This window comes from Phyllobates terribilis, unplaced genomic scaffold (assembly GCF_046119375.1).
Source record: "Phyllobates terribilis strain yellow unplaced genomic scaffold, ASM4611937v1 Scaffold_40__1_contigs__length_11209783, whole genome shotgun sequence".
In the NCBI taxonomy this organism is placed as follows: domain Eukaryota; kingdom Metazoa; phylum Chordata; class Amphibia; order Anura; family Dendrobatidae; genus Phyllobates; species Phyllobates terribilis.
In genome coordinates, this window is record NW_027362800.1 from 10,339,488 (window position 1) to 10,353,407 (window position 13,920).

The window sequence follows — 13,920 nt, forward strand, 5'->3', positions numbered from 1 at the left end:
CACTAGATCCATCTTCACCTACCACTTCACTCAAATCCAACTTCCTTCCATTCATTTTTTTAAAAAAGTACCTGGTGCACTTTTCATTCTTTTCCAAATGCTCTAACTTGGTACGGTAAATAATCTCTTTACCTTTTTCATCCAGAAGACATTTTAACTCATTCTTAGCAACCTCAAGCTGATCAGACATATCCATTCCTTTCCTAACACACCCACGCAACCAATCAATCCGTCTACTTAAGTCATTAAATCTATTACGATATCTGGCAGCTTTTTTGTAGCCCCATTTTTTAAAGAAAGTTTTTAACTGTAATTTCACCCAATCCCACCATTCAAGCACACTACCAAAATCACGCTTACGCCACCTCCAACTTGCATACCTTTTCTCCAACTCACTCATCACCTCCTCATCCTCCAACAACCTCGTATTCAATTTCCAAACCCCACCCCCAAACACCATGTCCCCATTCGCACTAAAAACTCCACGCAAACACTCATGATCAGAAAAAGGTACCTTATGTTGAACATAACTTGAACAAACCATATTTTTGGAAAATAACATCCTATCTATTCTCGATGAAATATTACCACGGTCAGCATAATATGTAGGCGGTGGTGGAATGCCATACTCAAGTATTGCAGCGTCTAAGAAAGAAAAATCAGAAATAAGTTGAGATAACTTTTTTCCCGTAATGTCCACATTACCTTCTGTGACACAATTACAGTCACCAACAAAAACTGTAGGAATTTTTCCAGGGAGAAAAAAACTCAATTTCTCAAGAAGAGCAAGCCGCTCCTCTTTTTTAGTAGGACAATATAAATTAATCATTCTAACCTTCCACCCCCTATAACTCAAAAAAACAATAATGCAGCGACCCACCTCCACAACCGTGTAACTATCAATAGTAATATTCTTATTACCAACTAAAATCCCCACACCATCATTTTTGTTAAAGCTGGACCCCGACCAAACATACTGGCCATAAGGCCAGTCCTTATCCCCTGGAGATTCAGTAATCCCACACTCTTGTAGACAATAGACATCTGCACTCAAACCCTTTAGATAATCCAGAACTGTTGTTCTTCGGGTAACAGATCTAATTTGCCTAACATTAAGGGACACAATGTCCCATCCAGAATGATGCGGCATAACTAAAGGGGATCACACATAACCTGAAAAAAAAAGAAAGAAAACATCAACTCAACCTTCATCAAGCAAAGCAAAGCTATTACCATCTGGCTGAATGCCAAATGTAACAATGTCAGGAGAAAATACATCTGACGGGTAAGCACGAGAGTCCACCGGGCTATCACACACGGCAGCAATGGATGAACACTCAGTCCTTGGCTTCTTCTTGACCACATCAGGATCCTCCTCATCAGAGAAACGGACAGCAGACAAGTCCCCTTGGCCACCGCCCCCGATCTCCTCTGAAGCAGTATTGCACCAAGATATGACAGGAGAATTGGACAAGTCCATTTCCCCCTCACCACGGACACCAAACTGGGGAGGGAAAGGTGACATCACCTCAGGAATCACCATGTCAAAGCCTCCTGATGCAGGAGGCTGAAGCTGGGCATCTTCAAATATGTCGTCCATCTGAGTGCCATCCTCTTCCTCTTGGGGAGCAGTTGCCTCCCCGACATCCGGAAGGGGACCTTGTGGAACCCTAGTAGAAGTCGAAGGAACAGCAGGCCCCTCCGCGACCACTTGAGCAAAAGACTTAGGAGTGGTTCTAGCTTGACACTGCCTAAGAACTTGCCCCTCCTCACCACAAGCATCACACTTTACCTGGTTCTTGCAGTCTTTCGCCATATGACCAGACGTGTTACACCTCCTGCAGGTTGGCGGATACCTGCAGGACTCCTGGACATGACCATACTTGTTACATCTTCTGCAGAAAAAAGGAGCATCAGGAAAGTACAAGAAACCAGTGTCTCTCCCAATAGAGAAACACATAGGAGGATAATGTATGCCCCCTGGCCCCTCGGGGTCTGTAGCAAAACGAACAAAGTACTTGTATTTGCCAGTCCACAAGCCTTCTTCATTCGAGATCTTGTGGGAAAAATGCACATAAGTACAATGCCTCCTCAAGAATAAAGTAATGTCCTCCTGGGGGATAAAGGGATTGTGCATAAACACAACAACAGGAACATCCCCCTTTGAATAGAGGACAGTAAAAGTGAGTCCATCTAGGAGGGAGTTCTCAGTATGGCCTTTCAAGGTTCTATAAAGATTTTGGCAAGCAGCCATAGTAGAAAGAACCAGCACATACCTTCCATGACTTCTAAATTCCTGCAGGCAAAGAATGTCCGACTTCTTAATCTTCAATGCTTCATAGAAGATGGCATTCACCAGGTAGGACATGGAAAAATGTCCCTTCTTCTCCTTGGAAATCTCAATGCGAAATCCATTCTTGACCCGGGGGTCCCCGGTCCCAGCAAATTTCAGCTTGACTCCCATAGTCAGCCACGGAAATCGCCTTCCCGTTTCCTCCTCACTCTCCCCCTATAGCAGCATCCAGCTTAAGCCACCGGAGTGGCGATGCTGGAAGGCCGAGGGCTAGCACTCAAGGAACCTGATGTCCAGACACTTGATCTGAGCCAAAAGGCCGAGAAGCGATAACCAGAATTGGTTTCCGACTACGGTGCCACCCAAGGATTCTGAAAAGTCCATTTGTGGAGATGGCCACCTGGACTCCCGTTAAGAAGACATGCTTTCAACCTCTAGATCCCTCACATGCCTGCACTTTTCGGCTTGCTGCTGCTGCAATCCACGCGTTTTAGATCTGCATAACTCCACCTCTTTTAGCACAGTACCCTCAACCCCCGGCTGTTCCCACCCGCCTCAACACCGTTGGAAGGGAGGAGAACCAATTAAGGTGGGGGGGGGGGGTGGAACGAGCAGCTGTCTACCCTTAGCAGGAGGGTTGCTGATTAATTACCTCTCCTGCTGCTGCTGCTGCTGGCTGTCCAGCAGCAGACTGAAGGTGGCTGCTGCTGTGCGCAGGTATATAAAGGCTCAGAGCCTATTATGCCACGCGCAGCCAGCGTTCCATTGCCACATTCCGTCTACTGCAGGCGGGATACCTGGATGGCTGAATTTCACTGAGAAGCTCACAGAGACCGCCATAAGCAACAGTTTAAAAGAATGCCACAGACTAATCAACCAAACTTTTTGGGTTGGTTTCTCTTTTATAGTCTGCAGGCATTAAATGAAAGAAGTCAGTGTTCCAGCAGAGGGAGACAACGTTTCAGAAAAGGCATTGTAGCAAACCAAAAAAGAAATTTTAAGCGCAGCAGAGTAACCAGCTCACATACCTGTTAGCTCAGGTGAGTTTAAAAGGCTGCTGTTGATAACAAGGGCATTTGCTAAATAGATGGTGTGTGTGCAACAATATACTGAAAGGTCAATTATATTGTGCAGCTTATCTCACCACCTGTAGTTATTTAGGTGAAAGCTCCAAAATGCTTGCCTAATATGTCTGTTTATCCAAAAGGAAGTATAGAGGGAGAGCTAGATAGATAGCATTGCATTACATTACATTACATGGCAATGCAATGCACAGTTGCTGAAGTTGAACCAAAATGAGCTTGTCATCTGGCTTCTGCAACTTTTAACATGAAAAATCCAATGAGGAGAAGAAAAGCAAAGCCAAAGAGTCCATCCCAAAATCCGACAAACAAGCAAAATGAACAAAAAGCATTGAATTCAATTCTTTCTGATTTTAGAAACTGCATTAAAGAAGGGGTGCACCGGTCCTGGAGATACTGCAATACCAGGTCAATGCGTGGAGTGGACAGAGCAAGCTCTTTTTCCATCTCCCTGTTCTAAAAATCCATTTAATATATGGTCCCCAGATAGGGGACGTATCAGATATTAAACTGATAAGAACAGATACTACACTTGATCTTAGCCAAAAGGCCGAGAAGCGATAACCAGAATTGGTTTCCGACTACGGTGCCACCCAAGGATTCTGAAAAGTCCATTTGTGGAGATGGCCACCTGGACTCCCGTTAAGAAGACATGCTGTCAACCTCTAGATCCCTCACATGCCTGCACTTTTCGGCTTGCTGCTGCTGCAATCCACGCGTTTTAGATCTGCATAACTCCACCTCTTTTAGCACAGTACCCTCAACCCCCGGCTGTTCCCACCCGCCTCAACACCGTTGGAAGGGAGGAGAACCAATTAAGGCGGGGGGGGGTGGAACGAGCAGCTGTCTACCCTTAGCAGGAGGGTTGCTGATTAATTACCTCTCCTGTTGCTGCTGCTGCTGGCTGTCCAGCAGCAGACTGAAGGTGGCTGCTGCTGTGCGCAGGTATATAAAGGCTCAGAGCCTATTATGACACGCGCAGCCAGCGTTCCATTGCCACATTCCGTCTACTGCAGGCGGGATACCTGGATGGCTGAATGTCACTGAGAAGCTCACAGAGACCGCCATAAGCAACAGTTTAAAAGAATGCCACAGACTAATCAACCAAACTTTTTGGGTTGGTTTCTCTTTTATAGTCTGCAGGCATTAAATGAAAGAAGTCAGTGTTCCAGCAGAGGGAGACAACGTTTCAGAAAAGGCATTATAGTAAACCAAAAAAGAAATTTTAAGCGCAGCAGAGTAACCAGCTCACATACCTGTTAGCTCAGGTGAGTTTAAAAGGCTGCTGTTGATAACAAGGGCATTTGCTAAATAGATGGTGTGTGTGCAACAATATACTGAAAGGTCAATTATATTGTGCAGCTTATCTCACCACCTGTAGTTATTTAGGTGAAAGCTCCAAAATGCTTGCCTAATATGTCTGTTTATCCAAAAGGAAGTATAGAGGGAGAGCTAGATAGATAGCATTGCATTACATTACATTACATGGCAATGCAATGCACAGTTGCTGAAGTTGAACCAAAATGAGCTTGTCATCTGGCTTCTGCAACTTTTAACATGAAAAATCCAATGAGGAGAAGAAAAGCAAAGCCAAAGAGTCCATCCCAAAATCCGACAAACAAGCAAAATGAACAAAAAGCATTGAATTCAATTCTTTCTGATTTTAGAAACTACATTAAAGAAGGGGTGCACCGGTCCTGGAGATACTGCAATACCAGGTCAATGCGTGGAGTGGACAGAGCAAGCTCTTTTTCCATCTCCCTGTTCTAAAAATCCATTTAATATATGGTCCCCAGATAGGGGACGTATCAGATATTAAACTGATAAGAACAGATACTACACTTGATCTTAGCCAAAAGGCCGAGAAGCGATAACCAGAATTGGTTTCCGACTACGGTGCCACCCAAGGATTCTGAAAAGTCCATTTGTGGAGATGGCCACCTGGACTCCCGTTAAGAAGACATGCTGTCAACCTCTAGATCCCTCACATGCCTGCACTTTTCGGCTTGCTGCTGCTGCAATCCACGCGTTTTAGATCTGCATAACTCCACCTCTTTTAGCACAGTACCCTCAACCCCCGGCTGTTCCCACCCGCCTCAACACCGTTGGAAGGGAGGAGAACCAATTAAGGCGGGGGGGGGGGGGGGTGGAACGAGCAGCTGTCTACCCTTAGCAGGAGGGTTGCTGATTAATTACCTCTCCTGCTGCTGCTGCTGCTGGCTGTCCAGCAGCAGACTGAAGGTGGCTGCTGCTGTGCGCAGGTATATAAAGGCTCAGAGCCTATTATGACACGCGCAGCCAGCGTTCCATTGCCACATTCCGTCTACTGCAGGCGGGATACCTGGATGGCTGAATGTCACTGAGAAGCTCACAGAGACCGCCATAAGCAACAGTTTAAAAGAATGCCACAGACTAATCAACCAAACTTTTTGGGTTGGTTTCTCTTTTATAGTCTGCAGGCATTAAATGAAAGAAGTCAGTGTTCCAGCAGAGGGAGACAATGTTTCAGAAAAGGCATTGTAGCAAACCAAAAAAGAAATTTTAAGCGCAGCAGAGTAACCAGCTCACATACCTGTTAGCTCAGGTGAGTTTAAAAGGCTGCTGTTGATAACAAGGGCATTTGCTAAATAGATGGTGTGTGTGCAACAATATACTGAAAGGTCAATTATATTGTGCAGCTTATCTCACCACCTGTAGTTATTTAGGTGAAAGCTCCAAAATGCTTGCCTAATATGTCTGTTTATCCAAAAGGAAGTATAGAGGGAGAGCTAGATAGATAGCATTGCATTACATTACATTACATGGCAATGCAATGCACAGTTGCTGAAGTTGAACCAAAATGAGCTTGTCATCTGGCTTCTGCAACTTTTAACATGAAAAATCCAATGAGGAGAAGAAAAGCAAAGCCAAAGAGTCCATCCCAAAATCCGACAAACAAGCAAAATGAACAAAAAGCATTGAATTCAATTCTTTCTGATTTTAGAAACTGCATTAAAGAAGGGGTGCACCGGTCCTGGAGATACTGCAATACCAGGTCAATGCGTGGAGTGGACAGAGCAAGCTCTTTTTCCATCTCCCTGTTCTAAAAATCCATTTAATATATGGTCCCCAGATAGGGGACGTATCAGATATTAAACTGATAAGAACAGATACTACACTTGATCTTAGCCAAAAGGCCGAGAAGCGATAACCAGAATTGGTTTCCGACTACGGTGCCACCCAAGGATTCTGAAAAGTCCATTTGTGGAGATGGCCACCTGGACTCCCGTTAAGAAGACATGCTGTCAACCTCTAGATCCCTCACATGCCTGCACTTTTCGGCTTGCTGCTGCTGCAATCCACGCGTTTTAGATCTGCATAACTCCACCTCTTTTAGCACAGTACCCTCAACCCCCGGCTGTTCCCACCCGCCTCAACACCGTTGGAAGGGAGGAGAACCAATTAAGGCGGGGGGGGGGTGGAACGAGCAGCTGTCTACCCTTAGCAGGAGGGTTGCTGATTAATTACCTCTCCTGCTGCTGCTGCTGCTGGCTGTCCAGCAGCAGACTGAAGGTGGCTGCTGCTGTGCGCAGGTATATAAAGGCTCAGAGCCTATTATGACACGCGCAGCCAGCGTTCCATTGCCACATTCCGTCTACTGCAGGCGGGATACCTGGATGGCTGAATGTCACTGAGAAGCTCACAGAGACCGCCATAAGCAACAGTTTAAAAGAATGCCACAGACTAATCAACCAAACTTTTTGGTCTGGTTTCTCTTTTATAGTCTGCAGGCATTAAATGAAAGAAGTCAGTGTTCCAGCAGAGGGAGACAACGTTTCAGAAAAGGCATTGTAGCAAACCAAAAAAGAAATTTTAAGCGCAGCAGAGTAACCAGCTCACATACCTGTTAGCTCAGGTGAGTTTAAAAGGCTGCTGTTGATAACAAGGGCATTTGCTAAATAGATGGTGTGTGTGCAACAATATACTGAAAGGTCAATTATACTGTGCAGCTTATCTCACCACCTGTAGTTATTTAGGTGAAAGCTCCAAAATGCTTGCCTAATATGTCTGTTTATCCAAAAGGAAGTATAGAGGGAGAGCTAGATAGATAGCATTGCATTACATTACATTACATGGCAATGCAATGCACAGTTGCTGAAGTTGAACCAAAATGAGCTTGTCATCTGGCTTCTGCAACTTTTAACATGAAAAATCCAATGAGGAGAAGAAAAGCAAAGCCAAAGAGTCCATCCCAAAATCCGACAAACAAGCAAAATGAACAAAAAGCATTGATTTCAATTCTTTCTGATTTTAGAAACTGCATTAAAGAAGGGGTGCACCGGTCCTGGAGATACTGCAATACCAGGTCAATGCGTGGAGTGGACAGAGCAAGCTCTTTTTCCATCTCCCTGTTCTAAAAATCCATTTAATATATGGTCCCCAGATAGGAGACGTATCAGATATTAAACTGATAAGAACAGATACTACACTTGATCTTAGCCAAAAGGCCGAGAAGCGATAACCAGAATTGGTTTCCGACTACGGTGCCACCCAAGGATTCTGAAAAGTCCATTTGTGGAGATGGCCACCTGGACTCCCGTTAAGAAGACATGCTGTCAACCTCTAGATCCCTCACATGCCTGCACTTTTCGGCTTGCTGCTGCTGCAATCCACGCGTTTTAGATCTGCATAACTCCACCTCTTTTAGCACAGTACCCTCAACCCCCGGCTGTTCCCACCCGCCTCAACACCGTTGGAAGGGAGGAGAACCAATTAAGGCGGGGGGGGGTGGAACGAGCAGCTGTCTACCCTTAGCAGGAGGGTTGCTGATTAATTACCTCTCCTGCTGCTGCTGCTGCTGGCTGTCCAGCAGCAGACTGAAGGTGGCTGCTGCTGTGCGCAGGTATATAAAGGCTCAGAGCCTATTATGACACGCGCAGCCAGCGTTCCATTGCCACATTCCGTCTACTGCAGGCGGGATACCTGGATGGCTGAATGTCACTGAGAAGCTCACAGAGACCGCCATAAGCAACAATTTAAAAGAATGCCACAGACTAATCAACCAAACTTTTTGGGTTGGTTTCTCTTTTATAGTCTGCAGGCATTAAATGAAAGAAGTCAGTGTTCCAGCAGAGGGAGACAACGTTTCAGAAAAGGCATTGTAGCAAACCAAAAAAGAAATTTTAAGCGCAGCAGAGTAACCAGCTCACATACCTGTTAGCTCAGGTGAGTTTAAAAGGCTGCTGTTGATAACAAGGGCATTTGCTAAATAGATGGTGTGTGTGCAACAATATACTGAAAGGTCAATTATATTGTGCAGCTTATCTCACCACCTGTAGTTATTTAGGTGAAAGCTCCAAAATGCTTGCCTAATATGTCTGTTTATCCAAAAGGAAGTATAGAGGGAGAGCTAGATAGATAGCATTGCATTACATTACATTACATGGCAATGCAATGCACAGTTGCTGAAGTTGAACCAAAATGAGCTTGTCATCTGGCTTCTGCAACTTTTAACATGAAAAATCCAATGAGGAGAAGAAAAGCAAAGCCAAAGAGTCCATCCCAAAATCCGACAAACAAGCAAAATGAACAAAAAGCATTGAATTCAATTCTTTCTGATTTTAGAAACTGCATTAAAGAAGGGGTGCACCGGTCCTGGAGATACTGCAATACCAGGTCAATGCGTGGAGTGGACAGAGCAAGCTCTTTTTCCATCTCCCTGTTCTAAAAATCCATTTAATATATGGTCCCCAGATAGGGGACGTATCAGATATTAAACTGATAAGAACAGATACTACACTTGATCTTAGCCAAAAGGCCGAGAAGCGATAACCAGAATTGGTTTCCGACTACGGTGCCACCCAAGGATTCTGAAAAGTCCATTTGTGGAGATGGCCACCTGGACTCCCGTTAAGAAGACATGCTGTCAACCTCTAGATCCCTCACATGCCTGCACTTTTCGGCTTGCTGCTGCTGCAATCCACGCGTTTTAGATCTGCATAACTCCACCTCTTTTAGCACAGTACCCTCAACCCCCGGCTGTTCCCACCCGCCTCAACACTGTTGGAAGGGAGGAGAACCAATTAAGGCGGGGGGGTGGAACGAGCAGCTGTCTACCCTTAGCAGGAGGGTTGCTGATTAATTACCTCTCCTGCTGCTGCTGCTGCTGGCTGTCCAGCAGCAGACTGAAGGTGGCTGCTGCTGTGCGCAGGTATATAAAGGCTCAGAGCCTATTATGACACGCGCAGCCAGCGTTCCATTGCCACATTCCGTCTACTGCAGGCGGGATACCTGGATGGCTGAATGTCACTGAGAAGCTCACAGAGACCGCCATAAGCAACAGTTTAAAAGAATGCCACAGACTAATCAACCAAACTTTTTGGGTTGGTTTCTCTTTTATAGTCTGCAGGCATTAAATGAAAGAAGTCAGTGTTCCAGCAGAGGGAGACAACGTTTCAGAAAAGGCATTGTAGCAAACCAAAAAAGAAATTTTAAGCGCAGCAGAGTAACCAGCTCACATACCTGTTAGCTCAGGTGAGTTTAAAAGGCTGCTGTTGATAACAAGGGTATTTGCTAAATAGATGGTGTGTGTGCAACAATATACTGAAAGGTCAATTATATTGTGCAGCTTATCTCACCACCTGTAGTTATTTAGGTGAAAGCTCCAAAATGCTTGCCTAATATGTCTGTTTATCCAAAAGGAAGTATAGAGGGAGAGCTAGATAGATAGCATTGCATTACATTACATTACATGGCAATGCAATGCACAGTTGCTGAAGTTGAACCAAAATGAGCTTGTCATCTGGCTTCTGCAACTTTTAACATGAAAAATCCAATGAGGAGAAGAAAAGCAAAGCCAAAGAGTCCATCCCAAAATCCGACAAACAAGCAAAATGAACAAAAAGCATTGAATTCAATTCTTTCTGATTTTAGAAACTGCATTAAAGAAGGGGTGCACCGGTCCTGGAGATACTGCAATACCAGGTCAATGCGTGGAGTGGACAGAGCAAGCTCTTTTTCCATCTCCCTGTTCTAAAAATCCATTTAATATATGGTCCCCAGATAGGGGACGTATCAGATATTAAACTGATAAGAACAGATACTACACTTGATCTTAGCCAAAAGGCCGAGAAGCGATAACCAGAATTGGTTTCTGACTACGGTGCCACCCAAGGATTCTGAAAAGTCCATTTGTGGAGATGGCCACCTGGACTCCCGTTAAGAAGACATGCTGTCAACCTCTAGATCCCTCACATGCCTGCACTTTTCGGCTTGCTGCTGCTGCAATCCACGCGTTTTAGATCTGCATAACTCCACCTCTTTTAGCACAGTACCCTCAACCCCCGGCTGTTCCCACCCGCCTCAACACCGTTGGAAGGGAGGAGAACCAATTAAGGCGGGGGGGGGGGTGGAACGAGCAGCTGTCTACGCTTAGCAGGAGGGTTGCTGATTAATTACCTCTCCTGCTGCTGCTGCTGCTGGCTGTCCAGCAGCAGACTGAAGGTGGCTGCTGCTGTGCGCAGGTATATAAAGGCTCAGAGCCTATTATGACACGCGCAGCCAGCGTTCCATTGCCACATTCCGTCTACTGCAGGCGGGATACCTGGATGGCTGAATGTCACTGAGAAGCTCACAGAGACCGCCATAAGCAACAGTTTAAAAGAATGCCACAGACTAATCAACCAAACTTTTTGGGTTGGTTTCTCTTTTATAGTCTGCAGGCATTAAATGAAAGAAGTCAGTGTTCCAGCAGAGGGAGACAACGTTTCAGAAAAGGCATTGTAGCAAACCAAAAAAGAAATTTTAAGCGCAGCAGAGTAACCAGCTCACATACCTGTTAGCTCAGGTGAGTTTAAAAGGCTGCTGTTGATAACAAGGGCATTTGCTAAATAGATGGTGTGTGTGCAACAATATACTGAAAGGTCAATTATATTGTGCAGCTTATCTCACCACCTGTAGTTATTTAGGTGAAAGCTCCAAAATGCTTGCCTAATATGTCTGTTTATCCAAAAGGAAGTATAGAGGGAGAGCTAGATAGATAGCATTGCATTACATTACATTACATGGCAATGCAATGCACAGTTGCTGAAGTTGAACCAAAATGAGCTTGTCATCTGGCTTCTGCAACTTTTAACATGAAAAATCCAATGAGGAGAAGAAAAGCAAAGCCAAAGAGTCCATCCCAAAATCCGACAAACAAGCAAAATGAACAAAAAGCATTGAATTCAATTCTTTCTGATTTTAGAAACTGCATTAAAGAAGGGGTGCACCGGTCCTGGAGATACTGCAATACCAGGTCAATGCGTGGAGTGGACAGAGCAAGCTCTTTTTCCATCTCCCTGTTCTAAAAATCCATTTAATATATGGTCCCCAGATAGGGGACGTATCAGATATTAAACTGATAAGAACAGATACTACACTTGATCTTAGCCAAAAGGCCGAGAAGCGATAACCAGAATGGGTTTCTGACTACGGTGCCACCCAAGGATTCTGAAAAGTCCATTTGTGGAGATGGCCACCTGGACTCCCGTTAAGAAGACATGCTGTCAACCTCTAGATCCCTCACATGCCTGCACTTTTCGGCTTGCTGCTGCTGCAATCCACGCGTTTTAGATCTGCATAACTCCACCTCTTTTAGCACAGTACCCTCAACCCCCGGCTGTTCCCACCCACCTCAACACCGTTGGAAGGGAGGAGAACCAATTAAGGCGGGGGGGGGGGGGGTGGAACGAGCAGCTGTCTACCCTTAGCAGGAGGGTTGCTGATTAATTACCTCTCCTGCTGCTGCTGCTGCTGGCTGTCCAGCAGCAGACTGAAGGTGGCTGCTGCTGTGCGCAGGTATATAAAGGCTCAGAGCCTATTATGACACGCGCAGCCAGCGTTCCATTGCCACATTCCGTCTACTGCAGGCGGGATACCTGGATGGCTGAATGTCACTGAGAAGCTCACAGAGACCGCCATAAGCAACAGTTTAAAAGAATGCCACAGACTAATCAACCAAACTTTTTGGGTTGGTTTCTCTTTTATAGTCTGCAGGCATTAAATGAAAGAAGTCAGTGTTCCAGCAGAGGGAGACAACGTTTCAGAAAAGGCATTGTAGCAAACCAAAAAAGAAATTTTAAGCGCAGCAGAGTAACCAGCTCACATACCTGTTAGCTCAGGTGAGTTTAAAAGGCTGCTGTTGATAACAAGGGCATTTGCTAAATAGATGGTGTGTGTGCAACAATATACTGAAAGGTCAATTATATTGTGCAGCTTATCTCACCACCTGTAGTTATTTAGGTGAAAGCTCCAAAATGCTTGCCTAATATGTCTGTTTATCCAAAAGGAAGTATAGAGGGAGAGCTAGATAGATAGCATTGCATTACATTACATTACATGGCAATGCAATGCACAGTTGCTGAAGTTGAACCAAAATGAGCTTGTCATCTGGCTTCTGCAACTTTTAACATGAAAAATCCAATGAGGAGAAGAAAAGCAAAGCCAAAGAGTCCATCCCAAAATCCGACAAACAAGCAAAATGAACAAAAAGCATTGAATTCAATTCTTTCTGATTTTAGAAACTGCATTAAAGAAGGGGTGCACCGGTCCTGGAGATACTGCAATACCAGGTCAATGCGTGGAGTGGACAGAGCAAGCTCTTTTTCCATCTCCCTGTTCTAAAAATCCATTTAATATATGGTCCCCAGATAGGGGACGTATCAGATATTAAACTGATAAGAACAGATACTACACTTGATCTTAGCCAAAAGGCCGAGAAGCGATAACCAGAATTGGTTTCCGACTACGGTGCCACCCAAGGATTCTGAAAAGTCCATTTGTGGAGATGGCCACCTGGACTCCCGTTAAGAAGACATGCTGACAACCTCTAGATCCCTCACATGCCTGCACTTTTCGGCTTGCTGCTGCTGCAATCCACGCGTTTTAGATCTGCATAACTCCACCTCTTTTAGCACAGTACCCTCAACCCCCGGCTGTTCCCACCCGCCTCAACACCGTTGGAAGGGAGGAGAACCAATTAAGGCGGGGGGGGGGTGGAACGAGCAGCTGTCTACCCTTAGCAGGAGGGTTGCTGATTAATTACCTCTCCTGCTGCTGCTGCTGCTGGCTGTCCAGCAGCAGACTGAAGGTGGCTGCTGCTGTGCGCAGGTATATAAAGGCTCAGAGCCTATTATGACACGCGCAGCCAGCGTTCCATTGCCACATTCCGTCTACTGCAGGCGGGATACCTGGATGGCTGAATGTCACTGAGAAGCTCACAGAGACCGCCATAAGCAACAGTTTAAAAGAATGCCACAGACTAATCAACCAAACTTTTTGGGTTGGTTTCTCTTTTATAGTCTGCAGGCATTAAATGAAAGAAGTCAGTGTTCCAGCAGAGGGAGACAACGTTTCAGAAAAGGCATTGTAGCAAACCAAAAAAGAAATTTTAAGCGCAGCAGAGTAACCAGCTCACATACCTGTTAGCTCAGGTGAGTTTAAAAGGCTGCTGTTGATAACAAGGGCATTTGCTAAATAGATGGTGTGTGTGCAACAATATACTGAAAGGTCAATTATATTGTGCAG

General features: G+C 45.2%; 8 non-coding genes across 8 annotated transcripts; all 8 read right to left on the reverse strand.

The window, feature by feature from the left end:
- Positions 1-3,746: 3,746 nt before the first annotated feature.
- Positions 3,747-3,937, reverse strand: LOC141190648 (U2 spliceosomal RNA). The gene has a single exon (XR_012264666.1). It is a non-coding gene; the product is annotated as a U2 spliceosomal RNA (small nuclear RNA).
- Positions 3,938-5,056: 1,119 nt separating this feature from the next.
- LOC141190649 (U2 spliceosomal RNA) lies at positions 5,057-5,247 on the reverse strand. Its single transcript, XR_012264667.1, has one exon. It is a non-coding gene; the product is annotated as a U2 spliceosomal RNA (small nuclear RNA).
- Positions 5,248-6,372: 1,125 nt separating this feature from the next.
- On the reverse strand, positions 6,373-6,563 carry LOC141190650 (U2 spliceosomal RNA). Its single transcript, XR_012264668.1, has one exon. It is a non-coding gene; the product is annotated as a U2 spliceosomal RNA (small nuclear RNA).
- Positions 6,564-7,683: 1,120 nt separating this feature from the next.
- LOC141184589 (U2 spliceosomal RNA) lies at positions 7,684-7,874 on the reverse strand. The gene has a single exon (XR_012259330.1). It is a non-coding gene; the product is annotated as a U2 spliceosomal RNA (small nuclear RNA).
- A 1,119-nt stretch (positions 7,875-8,993) lies between these two features.
- LOC141190652 (U2 spliceosomal RNA) lies at positions 8,994-9,184 on the reverse strand. The gene has a single exon (XR_012264670.1). It is a non-coding gene; the product is annotated as a U2 spliceosomal RNA (small nuclear RNA).
- Positions 9,185-10,301: 1,117 nt separating this feature from the next.
- On the reverse strand, positions 10,302-10,492 carry LOC141190653 (U2 spliceosomal RNA). The gene has a single exon (XR_012264671.1). It is a non-coding gene; the product is annotated as a U2 spliceosomal RNA (small nuclear RNA).
- Positions 10,493-11,613: 1,121 nt separating this feature from the next.
- LOC141190654 (U2 spliceosomal RNA) lies at positions 11,614-11,804 on the reverse strand. Its single transcript, XR_012264672.1, has one exon. It is a non-coding gene; the product is annotated as a U2 spliceosomal RNA (small nuclear RNA).
- Positions 11,805-12,928: 1,124 nt separating this feature from the next.
- On the reverse strand, positions 12,929-13,119 carry LOC141190655 (U2 spliceosomal RNA). The gene has a single exon (XR_012264673.1). It is a non-coding gene; the product is annotated as a U2 spliceosomal RNA (small nuclear RNA).
- Between the last annotated feature and the right edge of the window lie 801 nt (positions 13,120-13,920).